Source organism: Mus caroli, unplaced genomic scaffold (assembly GCF_978045245.1).
Source record: "Mus caroli unplaced genomic scaffold, Mus_caroli_1 scaffold_18, whole genome shotgun sequence".
NCBI classification, from domain to species: Eukaryota; Metazoa; Chordata; class Mammalia; order Rodentia; family Muridae; genus Mus; species Mus caroli.
In genome coordinates, this window is record NW_028227273.1 from 689,921 (window position 1) to 703,773 (window position 13,853).

Here is a 13,853-nt window from a genome sequence, read left to right on the forward strand (position 1 = left end):
CATTATGCAGAGTAAAAGCAATCCTGGAACTCTGCATTTTCAGAAAAGTTTTTTAAATAAAGAAGTGGACATGGATATATGCTACACCTACATCTTTAAAAAATGTTTATTTATGTGTTTGTATACCTAAATATATGTGTATCTGAATATGTATGTATGTATGTATGTATGTGCATGTGCATGCAGGAGACAGTGGAACTCAGAAGAGGTATTTGATCTCTTAGAAATGGAGTTACAAATGTTTGAGTCACCATGTAGGTGCTGGAATCCCAACTTGTGTCCTGTGCAAGAGCATTACATTTTCTTAATGAATGTGCTATCTCTCAAGCCCTAACATACACCTAGGTCTTTTTGAAGTCAACTGAAGCTCTTTATAAATTCAGTAAGATCATGCCTTTATTTTTTATAAACCTACATGAATGCAATTAAGTTAAAATGTCTCTGGTTAATAAGAGTGTATGTTTCTAGAAAATGAAAAGTGCTGTGAAGACTCTCTGGGACCTGCTCTTGTTTAGGTGCTGTGCTTTATGTTGTAGACACAGATGTTGGGATGCTCAGCCTGTTAAAGTATTGGAACTCATGCCTGTGGGTGTTGGAGTATTGCCCATTAGGACTTGTTAGGCCTCTAGAACTCTCAAGAGTTTGCTGTTTTTGTTCTATATGCTTCAGTTGTTTCTAGCCCCAGTTGCTCTCTACAACTCCAGCTGACCACCTGTGGACACCACCACCACCACTTATGCCTGTAGAATGTTAACAGCTCTGGCTTCACTACTAAAGATAAAAGTAATAGTAGCCAATAAAATGTCAGTTAAGGGAAGTCTTTTGTGATTGGGTTACCTCACTTTGGATGATATTTTCTAGTTCCATCCATTTACCCAAGAATTTCATGAAGTTATTGTTTTTAATAGCCCAGTAGTACTCCATTGTGTAAATGTACCACATTTTCCATATCCATTCCTGTGTTGAAGGACATTTTGGTTCTTTCCATCTTCTGACTATTATAAATAATGCTGCTATGAACATAGTGGAGTACGTGTCCTTGTTAAATATTGGAGCATCTTTTGGGTATAGCTGGGTCCTGAGGTAATACTATGTCCAATTTTCTGAGGAACCACCAGACTGAATTCCAGAGTGGTTGTACAAGCTTGCAATCCCACCAACAATGGAGGAGTGTTCCTCTTTCTCCACATCCTCACCGGCATCTGCTATCACCTGAATTTTTGATCTTAGCCATTCTGACTGGTGTGATGTGAAATCTCAGGGTTGTTTTGATTTGCATTTCCCTGATGACTAAGGATGTTGATCATTTCTTTAGGTGCTTCTTTGCCTTTCGAGTTTTCTCACTTGAGGATTTGTTTTCCTCTGTACCCCATTTTTAAATAGGGTTATTTGGTTATCTGGAATCTAAGTTCTAATCTGAATCTAATTTGAATTCTTGATTCTTTGTATATATTAGATATTATCCCTGTATCAGATGCATGGTTGGTAAAGATCTTTTCCCATTTTTTGTTTCCTGTTTTGTCCTATTGAAAGTGTCCTTTGCCTTACAAAAGCTTTTCAATTTTATGAGGTCCCATTTTTCAATTTTTGATCTTATAACATAAGCCATTCTTGTTCTGTGGCATGTGTTTGAGGCTCTTCCCCACTTTCTCTTCTATTAGTTTCAGTATATCTGGCTTTATGTGGAGTTCCTTGATCCACTTAGACATGAGCTTTGTACAAGGAGATAAGAATAGATTGATTTGCATTCTTCTACATGCTAACTGCCAGTTGAGCCAGCACCATTTGTTGAAAATGCTGTCTTGCCGCCCCCAAACCCACAGTCCCCACTGGATGGTTTTAGCGCCTTTGTCAAAGATCAAGTGTCCATAGGTGTGTGGGTTCATTTCTGGGTGTTCAGTTCTGTTCCATTGATCTGTCTCTTTACCATTACTATGCAGTTTTTTTGTGGTTTTTTGTTGTTGTTGTTGTTGTTGTTTGTTTTCCTCGCTATTGCTCTGCAATACAACTTGAGGTCAGGGATGGTAATTCCCTTAGAAGTTCTTTTATTGTTAAGAATAGGTTTTGTTATTCTAGGTTGTTTGTTATTCCAGATGAATTTGCAAATTGCTTTTTCTAGCTTTATAAAGAATTGATTTGAAATTTTGATGGTGATTGCATTGAATCTGGAGATTGCTTTTGGCAAGATGGCCATTCTTAGTATATTAATCCTGTCATTCCATCATCATGGAAGATCTTTCCATCTTCTGAGATCTTTGATTTCTTTCTTCAGAGACTTGAAATTTTTGTCATATAGATCTTTGACTTGCTTTGTTAGAGTTACACCTGGGCATTTTATATTTTTTGTGACTATTGTGAAGGGTGTCAGAACACACATAGCTTGCACTCACTGATAAATGGATATTATTCCAAAAACTTGGAATACTCAAGATACAATTTACAGAGGACATAAAGCTCAAGAAGAAGGAAGACCAAAGTGTGAATACTTTGGTTCTTCTTAGAATGGGGAACAAAATACCCATGGGAGGAGATACAGAGACAAATTGTGGAGTAGAGACTGAAGCAAAGGCCATGCAGAGACTGCCCCACTTGGGGATCCATCCCATATATAGTTACCAAACTCAGATACTATTGTGGATGCCAAGAAGTACTTGCTGGCAGGAGTCTGGTCTTCTTTGAGGCTCTGTCAGAGCCTGACAAATACAGAGGTAGTTGCTTGCAGCCAACCATTGGACTGAGCACAGGGTACCCAATTAAGGAGTTAGAGAAAGTATGGAAAGTACCAAAGGAGCTGAAGTGGTTTGCAAAACCCATAGGAGGAATAACAATATCAACCAACCAGACCCCTTATATTTCCCAGGGACTAAACCACCAACCAAAGAGTACACATGGAGTGGCCCACAGCTCCAACTGCATATGTAGAAGAGGGCCTTGTTGGACATCAATGAGAGGAGAGGCCCATGGTCCTGTGAAAGCTAAATGCCAGGGTAGGAGAATGCCAAGATGGGGAAGCAGGAGTGGGTGGGTGAACACCCTTATAGAAGCGGGGGGAGGGGGAGGGGATAGGGGGTTTTGGAGGGGAAACCAGGAAAGGGGATAACACTTGAAATGTAAATAAAGAAAATATCTAATAAAAATTCAAAAAGACAGAGAAGTGTTTTTTTTTAATTTTATTTGTTATTTTATTTATTTACATTTCAAATGTTATCCCCCTTTCCATTAAACCCCATTTCCTCTCCTCTGTCCTGTTCCCCCTGCTTCTATGAGGGTGCTCCCTCCAACTGACTCCCTCCTGCCTCAGTGCCCTAGCCTTCCCCTAGGCTTAGTCATCGTTTGCATCAGTCATGAGATTGTTCATTATACAAATGAAGGATTGTATTTGAACCAATCATAGGCCTTTGATGGACCTCTCGGGCAAGTGTTTTTTCATTTCTGGCCTGGATCAAATGTTGCTAGGGTTCCCTATTTTTTTTTTATAGCAAAAACTTTGGCATACACTATTTGAAACAATTTTATCTGAATTGTGACTTCTGGAGACCCAGTTGTGTTTTGGTAGCAAGCATCTGTGGTGTAATCTACATTCCTTATGGCACCTGTAGAGTATTCAAAGCAGCTATGCTGTCACAACTCTCAGTCTAGGCATTTGCTAGAGATTAACTTCTTGCTTGACAGTCCTTTGAGAGATTTCACATGGAATAAATATTTGTTTGAGTCTGATTCCATGATAACATTTCTGAAGGATATTATTGTATTATAAATTGAGCAGTTTTAGTTTTGTCAATGCACATAGGATAAGTATGGAGAAGTATGAAAGCACACATTTCACCAAATTAGCATGTCATTACTCATGTGCAGTGACTATTCCTTTCTTTTTGCTCTTTAATTTGAGACCTGGTCTAATGTAGTAGAATGATCTGGGACATTACTGGTCTATAGTAGAGAGGAATAGAACATGATGGATTGAGTACTGGCTCCTTTGTATATCTGCTCAGACTTCTTTAAAATTTGCTTTAAAAGTGTCAGTTTAGTTCAATAAAACATACTAGCTCAAAGTTTATTAGATAATTCCAACCTCAGTGTCATCTTTGTTTCAACATTGGTTAATTATCCTTCTCCATGTAAATATTTTTGGTTGTTTGCTGAGTGATTTTGGATTACTTCTTGAACATATTACATATGGATTCTGGAAGCTTGACTTCATATTGATAATACTCATGATTTGTGGAACCTGAAAATAGTTTAGTTCTTAGATGTAAATATGTAGAATGCATGCCAATATGTTTTTACAAATGTTAAGCAAGTTAGGCTTTGAATATTTACTTTATAGACAATGAAATATTGTTATTGAGACTTGGCTTATTTACTTTAGTTATATAGGTTAATTTGTAATAGATACAGCAAACTTAAAATTTCATCTTTTGTGACAAGATTTATTTTCTGATATAATAAGGTATAGATGAATGCATTGGTATGTATAAAATGCTCAGGGGATAAGGATATAACTTCCTAGTGGCTTGATCAATGCATTAATCTGTACTGTACATTTGTGTGCTCTGAATTGGCATGGGAGTCTTGGATATACTCTTACTAGGTCTAGTTACCATCTGTCAGAAGGAACCCAGCACTTCTAGATTCACTTTCATCCACACAACACATTGCATGAATGAAAGTTTCTTTTCTTCTAAGTTCCAGGAAATAACTTTCTTTGTCCTACAGGAAGATTATGTATTTCCTGTCCTGGGGGAATTGTTGAAACCTCAGAAGAGTAGAACCCATTCTCTGTAGTATTGGCTCTGGGAATCAATGTTCTTAAGATCACATGAGGGTATCTAAGAGAGACGAAGACCTGATTTTCCAGTAGGAAGCTGAGATTAGAGCTACCAATAGAAGGGTAAATGGATATTAGATGGCATAAACACCTGGTTTCCACTAGAGTCCTCTTTCAATTTCGAACCATGAAGCATGGTTTGATACTAGCTATCTTTTCAGGCACCCAGAAAGTATGATGATTCCTAGAATGCCATAGGATTTCTGGACTCATTTCCCAATTTATCCTGGGGAATGTCTTGTATTATGTCACAAGATACAAGTGGAGGAGAGTGTTGCTTTATCTTCATATGTGTGTGCCCACCTCCTTTTCTAGTGTTCCCATATCTGTTGCTTGCTTAAACTTTAAGCTGTGTGTAGTTCTCATGCCCATCATGGGCTTGTGCCTTCATATCTGTCTTTATCCTGTGCTGTCTCCTAGGACACATCTACAAACTTGAATAAAAATGTTTCAGCCTTAGCTTGGGCCCCAGTGGCTCAAATTAATCATAGCTCTTTCCCCCTTCTCTTTTATATGTTTTTGATTGCACATTTTTATGTTATGATAATAGTTTTGGTTTGTCCATTAGCCTCTTCCACAAGTGCACTGATAACAGGAATTGTTAAATGTAAATCTTAGCAAGTCAGTAATTATTGTTTATGCAGATAAGCATTTATTCATTTATTTGCTTTTTCATTTGACATGTAAATTTTTTGAAGGTATAGTTACATTGTGACTAGCTATAGTGTTACAGATTATGCCTAAAACCTATCATCATTTGATAAACAGCTGCCTGTATGTCGTGTCTTTACAAAATATATTCACAGTTGATTTACAAAGGAAGATTTAATAATAAACATGGCTTTTTAATATTCAGCTTTACCCTTATAAGTCATAGGAAAGAAGGAATTAGTGAGATGGGGGTGGGGGAGCAACATCCAGAGGAGAAAATAAGACAGGAAAAGTGGGGTGAGTAATATGAGAGAGGAGGACAAAAATCTGAAAGTGTTTTATTTGAAAAATTGATGTTTAGCATGGCTGTATATGCACTTTGATGTTGTTTACTTGAAAGTAAAACTGAAGTAAAATTATCTTAAAAATGACAAATGAGCACCATAAATTATCCACATTTTCCACAGCTAGTGTACAATCCTAGTGTCTGCAAATGATCTGTATGCCGTATGGTAAGCATGCCCCATTGGGTACAATTATATGATTGTTTATTGAATAATTGCTCTCCTTGTCAAGTGTTTGATTGAATATCTGCCTGCTGCCTGTAATATTTTCACTGAGTAATTGTCTGCTGTGGGTAATACCTTCACTTAGTAATTGCTTGTTCTGAATAATATTTTCACTGAATCATTTCCCATTCAACATATTTTATCGAATGATTTTTCTTGGTTTTTTTTTTTTTTTTTTTTTTTTTTTTTTTTTTTTTTTTTTGGTTTTTCGAGACAGGGTTTCTCTGTGTAGCCCTGGCTGTCCTGGCACTCACTTTGTAGACCAGGCTGGCCTCGAACTCAGAAATCCGCCTGCCTCTGCCTCCCGAGTGCTGGGATTAAAGGCGTGCGCCACCACGCCAGGCTTTCGAATGATTTTTCTTGTTGTGAGTCATGTTACTGTAAGCTTGGTGAACATGCCTTGCTGAGTTCCATGTTTTCTTTATGTTAGTTAGAGTCTAGATATGAAACTTCCCAAGTTCCTGTCCTGTAACCATTCTAGGATGCTCAGAAGCTATGTAACAGCTTTCTATATATTATATATATATAATTGCATATATATATATATATATATATATATATATATAATTGCATGTACACTTTTATTTTAATTTATTTTTTACACTCCTTATTCCATTCCCTGCCTCCCACATCCACCCTCCAACTGCTCCACATCCCACACCTCCACCACACCCCATCCTGTCTCCACCTAGATACCCCAATCCCCGGCCCCACTTGACCTCTAAATTACCTGGGGCCTCCAGTCTCTTGAGGGTTAGGTGCATCATCTCTGAATGAATACAGACCCAGAAGTCCTCTACTGTATATGTGTTGGGGGCCTCATATCAGCTTGTTTATGCTGTCTGTTTGGTGGTCCAGTGTTTGAGAGATCTCGGGGGTCCAGATTAATTGAGACTGCTGGTCTGCTTCAGGATCGCCCTTGTCCTCAGCTTCTTTCAGCCTTCCCTAATTCAACAACAAGAATCAGCTGCTTCTGTACATTGATTGGGTGCAAATATCTGCATCTGACTTTTTCAGCTGCTTTTTGGGTCTTTTGGAGGGCATTCATGCTAGGCCCCTTTTTTGTGAGTGCTCCATAGCCTCAGTAATTGTGTCAGGCCTTGGAACCTTCCTTTGAGCTGGATCCCACTTTGGGCCTGTCACTGTACCTTCCTTTCCTCAGGCTCCTCTCCATTTCCATTCTTGTAATTCTTTCAGATAAGAACAGTTATGGATCAGAGATGTGACTGTGGGATGGCAACTCTATCCCTCACTTGATGTCCTGTCTTCCTGCTGGAGGTGGGCTCTGTAAGTTCCCTCTCCCTACTGTAGGGCATTTTATTTAATGCCCTATTTCCTGAGGTTGCCTGTTTACATTCTTTCTGCTGGCCCTCAGGGCTTCAGTCCTTTTGTCTCATCCAATACCAGATCAGGTTCCCCCCACCCCCAACTCTCCCCCACCTGTCTCACCAAAGTTGATGATTTTCAAAGTATTATTATTCAGTAATAAAGTTGTTTTTAAATGCAACTTTGGAGTGAAATGCTACAATCAAAGGAAAATAAAATGAAATTCTGCTTTTGTTGGGAAAAAATTAGCTTAGTGTCAGAAAAAAAGAAGAGTAATCTAACACAGATATGTGTGAACATTTTGATGAAGTTATTCCCAAAATTGTTTGGAGATCTCTGGGATCAGTTTTAATCACTGTAACATTGACCAATCTCATACAGATTTTGCTATAGAATAAAATGGTTATATCAGGGTCCTTTCAGCAAAATCTTGCTAGTGTATGCAATGGTGTCAGCATTTGGAGGTTGATTATGGGATGGATCCCCGGGTATCACAGTCTCTAGATGGTCCATCCTTTCATCTCAGCTCCAAACTTTGTCTCCGTAACTCCTTCCATGCGTGTTTTGTTCTCAATTCTAAGAAGGGGCAGTGTCCACACTTTGGTCTTCGTTCTTATTGAGTTTCATGTGTTTTGCAAATTGTATCTTGTACCTTGGGTATTCTAAGTTTCTGGGTTAATATCCACTTATCAATGAGTACATATCATGTGAGTTGTTTTGTGATTGATATAACTATCTCTTGTGAGGCTATGCCAGGGCCTAGCAAACACAGAAGTGGATGCTCACAGTCAGCTATTGGATGGATCACAGGGCCCCCAATGGAGGAGCTAGAGAAAATACCCAAGGAGCTAAAGGGATATGCAACCCTATAGGTGGAACAAAAATATGTACTAACCAGTACCCCCCAGAGCTCGTGTCTCTAGCTGTATAGGTATCAGAAGATGGCCTAGTCAGCCATCAGTGGAAAGAGAGGCTCATTGGTCTTGCAAACTTTATATGCCTAGGACATTTATCTGAATATCAGTAGTACCTTTTATGAGACATTGTTAAAACTTATGTATACTTCTCATGAAAGTTACCAATTTTATGTCTTTTCTCCTTTGAATAAATTGTGATCTCATCAAAGGCATAGTTGATGATTATTTAAAGTATTATTATTCAGTACCTCTCTCCTGATTATATAGAATAATCTAATAAATTATTTGATGCCCATTTAATTTATGATTACTACATATACTATATATGCTTACCACAAGTAGTTCTGTTTCTTACTGGTTCAATTCATAGGTGATTTTTTTTAAAGACAGGATACAAATCCATTTCTACTGAGACTATGGTGAAACAAGAACATTTAACATAGTTAATGAAAACTATGAAAGCTATGGCTTTCAGGGACTATAAAATATTACTCTTTTGGCCCTACTATTATATGAATAAGTTTTTCATTCTAAAGAATAATTTCTTAATATAAAATGCCACTGAGTCCTTTTAATAAACCATGATGTGTGTCCCCATTAGTCACATGCTGTTGTAGACACTTGGTGTGTATCACTAGAGTTTCTAATAGGATGGATGGATGAATAATAAACAGTAATTATGAATGTGTAAACATTGGTGCTGTGGCAAACAATTAGACCTCAATAATAGAGTTAAGGAATTTCAGTTTTTAAGATGTTGTTTACTGTGGATGTGTGTTTGGGTGTGTATGATGTGTGCATTTATCACATATTTTGAGGTCAGTGAATAACTTTGTGGTGTCATTTCTTTCCTTCAAACTTTACATGTACTCCAGGGATTAAGCTCAAGCTACCGGGCTTGCACAGCACTCACCTCTAAGTCTGAGCCAACTTGACTGCCCCAGATATTGCAGTTTTAAATGGAATTTTAGAAAAAAAAACCTTAATTTAGGAAATCATCTATAATCACAGACTTGAAGAGGAAAGGGTATCACATGGATGTTTGAGCAATTAGCAGTCCTAAGGAGGGAATTGCTTGGTAAATTGCAGGAAGAACTATAAGCAGATTGAATCTGTGGAATTAAGAAGGACTATAGGTTTAAGAAAGAAAGTGAGGTGTCAGAAAAGTGGGAATTTAGACACCTAGGGTCAGCAATGTTGGCCTTCACTAGGAGTTTGGCTCCTAGGCTAAATGAAATTAGGATCCATTGCAAAGTTTAGAGAGAAAACGAGTGTTATAGATTGGCTGGCATTGGAGAAGGATCACTCCTGTTACTTTGTTGAAAATAGCCCACAAGGAAGAGATGGCTTCCAGTTAGGAAACATAGTAGGCTGAACAGTGACAAACCAGAGCCTGAAACACACTTGGTTGAGATTTTTTTTAGAAAACTAAATAGAGATTTGAGTAGGTAGTTGGATAGGAAAGTGTGGTGCTTGCAGGAGAGCTATTTGGCTGCTGATCTAAATTTGGACATTATTGGCATGTATTTGGCATTAAAAGCCCCAGATGAAATGAGATCATCAGTGAAGGAAGCATAAGCAGAGAGCTACAGACCGCCTCTCTCAGAAATACATTATGTCTTTGAGAGAAACCTTGTATATGAAAATAACCATTCATATAAATTTGTCAATAATGTTAATGTTGAAAAAATAATCTCTTATGCCAGTGAGATCATCCTTTCATGGAAAACAGGGAGTACAATGGCAGTAGACATAATTACAACAAAGTATTCAGTAAAAAAGAAAATTACTGCTCAAAACTAGTTCATATAGTACAATAATGAAAAGGAACAACAAAAAAAAAAACAATAAAAAACGGAACAGAGCTGTATCACTTCATGGGAGAGTAGAAGTAATTTGTAAAATTAAAATTTAGTTCTTGATTTGTTGGAGTAATTTTAACTTACATATTTTATATATAAGGTTTCCTATGGCTAACAGTCAATCAATGCAGAATCTTTGTTTAGAACATGTTGTATAACATGTTTAAAAGAATTATCTAAATTATTTTAAATGCATATTTCTGTTTAATCATAGTCATTTTATGAGTATTTTAGAGGCCAGGCCTAATGATGAATCCCTGAAATCTCAGCACTCTGGAAGCAGAGGAAATCAGATCCAAAGTGTTCCAGGCTAGCCAGGGCAATATAATGAAACCCTGTCTCAAAGACCATATGACATTCATTCCTGATAATAACTAGTTTCATAGATGAAGTAAGAGAAAGGACAAGAGATCACACACTTAAGTAAAGCTTGAGATGGATTAAACACACTGCTTGATTATATAAATTTGACTGTAGACTAGAGTGCCAAGCTGGACTGCTCAAAGACTCTGGCCTTGCACATGTACAAACTGGCTGTACAGTGAGAACCTCTTCAGGTCTTCAGCATCTCTTTAGGACAGTGATAGTCATGGGAACTTAGGTCTCTGAAATCACGAAGGGGTGGGGTGGGGAGATCTTTGTTCCTTTTGTCAATGATTCATTTAATGCTAATCCATGAAGTAAGAGAGAATTTAGATTTACTAATAAGTTTTAAAAATGATTGATAACTCTTGGGGCTTGCTTCTGTGATTATGCTCCTGGAAACTACTGGGAACTCAACTTTGATGAAATGTAAAGTTCAACCACATCTACATGGAGGTCTATGCAGTTGGCAGAAACAACTATTACCATGACTGCATGGGCAATGGATTCACAGGGACATCCTGGGAGACTTTGAGCTTCTTTGTTGGTCAAAGCCTTGTCACGATGATGCAACATGTGAAGATACTGTTGACAGCTATATTAATCATGGCTAGCCTGTACAAACAAATATTCTGTGTGAGATGTACATAAATGAATGCAGTAGCAACCCTGCTAATTTGGGGGAGAATGTGGTGAGCTATCCTCAGAGGGATACATTGCAGGCCTGTCTTCCTCCTTCAACTTCCTTGGATCCTTAGGCTATGTTTATATCTGTCATCCTGAATTCACAGTCAGGAACCTAGCATAACTGTACTCTGAGAGCCTCTACCCAGTAGCTGATGGAAACAATTGCAGAGACCCATAGCCAAACATTAGACTGAGTGCAGGGAGTCTTAAGGAAGAGTTGAAGAGAGGATTGAGGAACCTAAAGAGGATAGGAATTCCACAGGGAGATCAACAGAGTCAGTTAACCTGGACCCTTGGGTGCTTTCAGAGATGGAACCACCAACCAAAGAGCATACATAGGCTGAAACTAGGCCTTCCCACACATATGTAGCAGATGTGCAGCTTGGTCTTCATGGGGGTCCTCCAACAACTGGAGCAGGGGCTTATTCTGACTCTGTTGCTTACCTGTGGATCCTGTTTCCTCAAGGGCTATCTTGCTGACCTCAAAGGAAGAGGAGTTGCTTAGTCCTGGGGTAGCTTGAGGTGCCAGGATGGGTTGATGCTCAGCAGGAGAATTTCCCCATTCTCAGAGGTAAAGGTAAGTAGTGCAGAGGGAGTGGCCATCTGAGGTGTTGACTGGGAGGACGGGGGCAGCAACCAGGATATAAAGTGAATAAACAAATGAATAGAAAAGAGAAAAAAACGGAACAACAGTGATTGATAACAATAAAGAAATATATTTTTTAAAATAAAATAATTAAAATACCAGGACAGTTTCTACTTAGATTACGTTTTGCTCTTTAGTGTTTTCTAGCTTTCTATGCTCAAGATCTCTATAAAATTTAGAGTGCTTGGTATAAACTTAAAATGGTGGGCCCTAAAATACACTAATAGGAGAATATAATTGTATTTATTAAGTTATAATGTATAAAATCTACTGAAAATGGATTCAAACCCAGTTTCCTCTTAAAATATGTTAGAAAAAAGTAATGCTTTTGCAAAATGATCTAAATCTTCTTTTTCTTTTTATCTTATACTTTTGAGACATGGATTCTTACAACTTAATGAAAATCAGTTTGTTTCTGAAAAGAAGAAAGGGAAGAATGCAGAAATGATTCTTAAAATGAATTTTGTTATTATTAAATATGGGTTTAGTAGAGTTTTTGAGAAAGACCAAATTCCCAAAATGATTTCTGATTTCCCAGATGTCTGAATCTATGCTATTAAAAACAGTGGGAGATAGAAACTGGTCACATGGGGCAGGAACCTCTTGTAACAATCCCGAGGATGTTTTTACTGGATGCTAGCCATGCCTGAAGACAGTTCTATTTACCATTTTACTGTTATTTCCTTTCCTAAAAAACACCTCTGCTAGAGTTGTGGATGGCAGCTGGACATCCTGACTGAGCAGCTCATCCTCAGATCTGTGTCTTACCACCACTTCTGCTATAGGTCTACTAAAATGTCCCATTTGCTACTCCATGTAGCCTAGATGTCTGCCTCTTGTCTCTGTTTCCCCTTCTATATCTCTGCCTTTCTCTCTGTCTGTCTGTCTGTCTGTCTGTCTGCCTCTCTCTCTCTCTCTCTCTCTCTGTGTGTGTGTGTGTTTGTGTTTGTGTGTGTGTGTGTGTGTGTGTGTGTGTGATGGTCCACAGTCTTTATTCTTTCAAGTTGCAAAGCAAGGACATGAAAGCCACTGGCTTGGGTAGATTTGGTGGCCATCCGGTTATCTGGAATACCCTTGGTTAAGCTGCCTAACATCTGAGAAAGGTTCCATTTCTCTCAAAAATACTTCAGGATTCCCATATCAACAACATGTCTGTAAATCAGCTCATTTAACAGCATGGAAGCCATTTGATATTATATGGCAACAACTGTTTTAAAGGTTTATATATTGAGAATAACCCACCAAAGAGAGGAAAAGAAGGTCCTCCACTATTTTCATAGTATAATGCAAATGTTATCACTTGAATGATATTTTACTGCTCTGATTTCATTATTTTAAATGCCAATATTTTGTTTGAATTTTATGTTTCCTACAAGCTTGTCTGGTTAATCTGAAAAGACAAACAAAGAGAAAACCTGTATTTGATACCCTTTGAGAACATTTAGGATAACATCATTCCATACATAGACCCTTAGAGAAGTGAAATCCACTTGCAGAGAGAGGTTGATATTTGTGAAACTTCATCCTCTCCCCTTTTATTTCTTTTTCTCTCTCTTTTTTTTTATAAAAATCTGATTACAGTTTACTAATCACCAAATTTTCTGAGTCCTTCTCCTCTTCCTCTCACAACTAGATCCAAAGCCTTTCTGTCTCTCATTAAAAAAACAAACATCTAAAAAAATAAAATAATAAAGAAAGATAAAACAAGAACTAACAAATCAACTAAGATAAACTGTTCTTGTAATTTTTTTTTTCGAGACAGGGTTTCTCTGTATAGCCCTGGGTGTCCCGGAACTCACTTTGTAGACCAGGCTGGCCTCAAACTCAGAAATCCGCCTGCCTCTGCCTCCCGAGTGCTAGGATTAAAGGCATGCACCACCATGCTCGGCTGTTCTTGTAATTTTTATGGATTGCTGTATATGAGAGAGCATGTCCATCTCTGAGTCTGTTTGTGTTTCTTGTGTCTTTTCTTTGGCTACTTTTGTTTGTTTTGATAACCACATT

At 37.9% G+C, this 13,853-nt stretch overlaps 1 long non-coding RNA gene across 2 annotated transcripts in view; it reads left to right on the plus strand.

Annotated features, from left to right (window-relative positions):
- LOC115029700 (uncharacterized) overlaps positions 1 to 13,853 on the plus strand; it is a 129,297-nt gene that overhangs the window by 30,097 nt on the left and 85,347 nt on the right. Inside the window, exon 4 of one of the 2 annotated variants that reach the window (XR_003835245.2) lies at positions 11,670 to 11,750. The exons of the other annotated variant lie outside the window; for it this stretch is intronic. This is a non-coding gene — a long non-coding RNA (uncharacterized LOC115029700). Of the gene's footprint in view, positions 1 to 11,669; positions 11,751 to 13,853 lie in introns of those variants that run through there. 2 annotated transcript variants of the gene reach the window in all.